Source organism: Macrobrachium nipponense, chromosome 2 (genome assembly GCF_015104395.2).
Source record: "Macrobrachium nipponense isolate FS-2020 chromosome 2, ASM1510439v2, whole genome shotgun sequence".
Lineage (NCBI taxonomy): Eukaryota > Metazoa > Arthropoda > Malacostraca > Decapoda > Palaemonidae > Macrobrachium > Macrobrachium nipponense.
Genome location: NC_087201.1, coordinates 80,258,979 through 80,263,913, shown reverse-complemented (window position 1 = coordinate 80,263,913; position 4,935 = coordinate 80,258,979). Strand labels below are relative to the sequence as shown.

Genomic DNA, 4,935 nt, shown 5'->3' with positions numbered 1-4,935 from the left:
AGGTTCTCTTTCAGGGATCTTAGGATTGTGCCCAGTTTTCCTATGATTAAGGGGACATTTTCGCTGGCCCATCCCATATCATTCTTCTTTCTGTTTTCATGTCTTCATACTTATCAATTTTTCGCTTTTATCTCATCTAATCTGGTGTCCCATGGTATTGCCACATCAGTGAATGATACTTTCCTCTTGATTTTGTCAATCAACGTCATGCCCGGTATACTGGAACGTATCACCCTATCTGTTCTGATACCATAGTCCCAGAGAATCTTTGCCTGATCGTTTCCTATCGTCTTCACTGATTTTCAGATATTGCCCCAGTACTCTGCTCTTGATTGTGACGCAGTCCTCTATGCTTAGTAGTCCTCTTCCTCCTTACTTTCGTATTATGTATAGTTTGTATTTGCTCTTGGGTGTAGTGCTTTATTTATCTTCTTGTCTTTCCTAGTTTTCTGCTCTATGCTGCGGAGTTCAGCTTTTGTCCATTCCACTACTCCTGCGCTTCATCTGATAACTGGTACTGCCCCTGTGTTTATGGCTTTCATCATATTTCCGGGAAAGTTTCATAGGGCGGTGGTCAGACCAGCAATGTTATATGCAACAGAAACAGCAAGTAAGAGGAAAACAGAGGAGAAGAAGATGGATGTAGCATAAATGAGAGTGTTGGGATAGATGTTGGGAGTAAGAAGGGAAGATAGGATTAGAAATGAGTATATAAGAGGATCGACAAAGGTTGTTGAAATATTAAAGAAAATACAGAGGGGAAGGCTTCGATGGTATGGACATCTGTTACGAAGATAGGAACATCATGTTGGAAGACATACGATGGAAATGGAAGTGCTGGTAGAAGGAAGAAGGGAAGACCAAGAAAGAGATGGCGTGATTATATAGGGGAAGATATGTTATGGAAAAGTATTAACGAGAACGATGCTCAGGACAGAAATGGATGGAGACGACTCATTCACAACGGCGACCCCATGAAAATGGGTTAAAGATGAAAGAAGAAGAAGAAGAAGAAGAAGAAGAAGAAGAAGAATATTTCCGGAGTTGAGTTTGGACTTGAGTATCGCCTTAAGTCTCTGCATATATTCTTTCCTGATCATGTCCTTCGTCTCTTTGTGTTTTATATATCCACTTCTATTATTCCCAGGTATTTGTATCCTGTCTCATCTGTGTTTGTTGTTATTCCTATTTGGTAGTTTCATCCCTTCAGCCCACATGAGCATTGACTTGAAATTCGAGCTTCCAAAGAATCTGGTGCTCATTTCAAAGAAGTAACAGAAAGAATAGATGAGTTGTTTGAATAAAAAAAAAATAAATAAATAAGCATATGAGTTTTGATTTTACTCGTGAGGTAACTAGTTCTCGCATAGAATGAGAGAGAGAGAGAGAAGCAGAGGTTTTTTTATGACTTTTTCATAAACATTACTGTTCATCTTGTTTTGTGACTCTTTATGAAAGAGGTTCAGCGCTGTTCTTTTCTCCAAAGATTCAATAGATCAATAAAATCAATAAAAATATTGTAATAATACATGTTGTTAATTAAAGATGATGAAATAGATGATATGATTAAAAAATTTAAAGTAAAATCTGTGTAATACATAATGCAAAAAGCAATGACACTAAATAAATGATAAGATAAATTCATTATAGTTATAGAAAAGATTGCATCAATTCCGATGTTGGCTTTAAGAAGATCAGGTCATTGTGATGCCATATATTTTTTTTATCAGAATTCAGATTACATTTGTTCAGTATGGGTAAAAAAAAAGAGGAATATTGTTTCAAAAAAGGTCTTTATTCACTTATATTTATAGCCAAAACATATGTCTGATCTTGACAGTTTTGCCTTAACCATAATATCGGCCACCATATCCACCAATTCCTCCACCAAATCCTCCAAATCCTCCACCGAATCCCCTGTGAATAAATCCGGGCTCAGCTTCGGGTTCAGCTACTGGGCTCCTCTTTCCTCGGTAGCCTCCGTATCCGAATCCGTGGCCTCCGAATCCTCCACCAAATCCTCCAAATCCTCCACCAAATCCTCGGTGAATAAATCCAGGCTCAGCTTCGGGTTCAGCTACTGGGCTCCTCTTTCCTCGGTAGCCTCCGTATCCGAATCCGTGGCCTCCAAATCCTCCACCAAATCCTCCAAATCCTCCACCAAATCCTCGGTGAATAAATCCAGGCCTCAGCTTCGGGTTCAGCTACTGCTCCTCTTTCCTCGGTAGCCTCCGTATCCGAATCCATGGCCTCCAAATCCTCCACCAAATCCTCCAAATCCTCCACCAAATCCTCGGTGGAATCCAGGATCAGCTTCGGGTTCGGGTTCAGCAACAGGACCCGCTGCTACTACCCCGAAAAGGACCAAGGCTAAAGTGGCAGTAATCATCTGAAAAAAATTAAAACTTGTAAAATACCTGTTTAGCAATCCCTTCAAAAAGAAAATATTTTTCAAATTAACTTAAATGACTTTTTAGGCTGACTCTCTCTCTCTCTGTCTCTGTCTTTGTCTCTGTCTCTGTCTCTCTCTCTCTATCTCTGTCTCTCTCTCTCTATCTCTGTCTCTCTCTTACTTTGGATATCATCGTGCAGTGCTTGAGAGCCGACTGTATTGAAAGGAACTCAGGGATCCCCTTATATACTGACTGAAGAAGGTCAAACGTCTTTCAGACGGAATTCGAAGTTCATGAGACAAACAACCACGTCATCATGAGTCAAAAACAATGATTAGTGTGACATTTACAGTAATTTTTTTCACTTTTCATGTCTGTTTTACTTAGGCTTTCCGCTATATATATATATATATAGATATATACTATATATATATATATATATATATATATATATATATATATATATATATGGTTTTTTAAACTATGGCTCACAACCCAATGTCGGGTTGAGGGATCAATTTTCATGGGTCGTAGGGACACAGAAAATTATCACGCTTTCAGTGTATTTCAATAACTTAATTGAAATATTCTTTTAAGCTCATATTACTTATGTAATGTATATTCATCATTCTTCCCCCCCCCCCCCCCCCCCCCCAAACCCCCCCCCCCCCGCACCATCCTTCCTCGTGAACCCAACCTAATTGTGCCATGGATCCCACTAGTTTAGTTTTGTGAATGAAAAGCTGTATGCATTATTATTTTTTCTGGGCTACCCATACTACCCGAATGGGTGCAGTATGGATAGTCCTTTAAGTCCTGTTTTAACCAATCTATACATGGAATACTTTAAAACTACTGTAATAAATGCAATAAAACCCAAAGCCATGCTAAGGATGAGATATGTAGATGATATTATAACATTTTGGGATAATTGATGGGGCAATTTAAATTAATTCCTTTCAAAATTAAACGCACTATTGCCCAGTATCAAATTTAAAGTTAAATAGGAAACAGACAACAAAATTCCTTTTATTGATGTTTTAATAATTAGAGACACGACAGAATACAAATTTACTATATACAGAAAACCAAGGTTCTCATTTTCATACATTCACTACTTTAGCTATCACGACATAACACCTTTAAGATAGGCATAGCCAGTAACAGTCATCCTATTCGACTGTGTGACTTATATAGTGTGGGATTCCGGGTTGCTTTCTTTCTGCCTCTTTAAGAATCCCGTCCATCACTCAGTATGTGCTCTTGTTTCTAAGCAGCATACTCTACTGCATGAGTCCTGGGACTACTTCAACATCTAATTTTTCCAGGTTCCCTTTCAGGGATCTTAGGATGGTGCCTAGTTTTCCTATGATTAAGGGAACATTTTTCGCTGGCACATCCCATATCATTCTTCTTTCTGTTTTCATGTCGTAATACTTATCAATTTTTCGCTTTTTTCTCATCTAATCTGGTGTCCCATGGTATTGCCACATCAGTGAATGATACTTTTCTCTTGATTTTGTCAATCAGCGTCATGCCTGGTATACTGGAACGTATCACCCTATCTGTTCCGATACCATAGTCCCAGAGAATCTTTGCCTGATCGTTTCCTATCGTCTTCACTGATTTTCAGATATTGCCCCAGTACTCTGCTCTTGATTGTGACGCAGTCCTCTATGCTTAGTAGTCCTCTTTCTCATTCCTTTCCCGTTATGTATAGTTTGTATTTGCTCTTGGGTGTAGTGCTTTATTTATTTTCTTGTCTTTACTAGTTTTCTTGTCTATGCTGCGAAGTTCAGCTTTTGTCCATTCCACTACTCCTGCGCTGCATCTGATAACTGGTACTGCCCCTGTGTTTATGGCTTTCATCATATTTCCGGGAAAGTTTCATAAGGCGGTGGTCAGACCAGCAATGTTATATGGAACATAAACAGCAAGTAAGAGGAAAACAGAAGAGAAGAAGATGGATGTAGCAAAAATGAGAATGTTGAGATGGATGTCGGGAGTAAGAAGGGAAGATAAGATTAGAAATGAGTATATAAGAGGATCGACAAAAATTGTTGAAATATTAAAGAAAATACAGGATGGAAGGCTTCGATGGTATGGACATCTGTTATGAAGACAGGAACATGTTGGAAGACATACGATGGAAATGGAAGTGCGGGTAGTAGGAAGAAGGGAAGACCAAGAAAGAGATGGCGTGATTATATAGGGGAAGATATGTTATGGAAAAGTATTAACGAGAACGATGCACAGGACAGAAATCGATGGAGACGACTCATTCACAACGGAGACCCCATGAAAATGGGTTAAAGCTAAGAAGAAGAAGAAGAAGAAGAAGAATCATATTTCCGGCGTTGAGTTTGGATTTGAGTATCGCCTTAAGTCTATGCATATATTCTTTCCTGATCATGTCCTTCGTCTCTTTGTGTTTTATATATCCACTTCTATTATTCCCAGGTATTTGTATCCTGTCTCATCTGTGTTTGATGTTATTCCCATCTGGTAGTTTCATCCCTTCAGTCCTTGTCACTTTGCCTTT

General features: G+C 38.8%; 1 long non-coding RNA gene across 1 annotated transcript; it reads right to left on the bottom strand.

The window, feature by feature from the left end:
* Nucleotides 1-1,776: 1,776 nt before the first annotated feature.
* LOC135221468 (uncharacterized) lies at nucleotides 1,777-2,634 on the bottom strand. The gene is made up of 2 exons (XR_010315971.1): nucleotides 2,574-2,634; nucleotides 1,777-2,389 (listed from the first exon to the last, which is right to left on the bottom strand). It is a non-coding gene; the product is annotated as an uncharacterized LOC135221468 (long non-coding RNA).
* Between the last annotated feature and the right edge of the window lie 2,301 nt (nucleotides 2,635-4,935).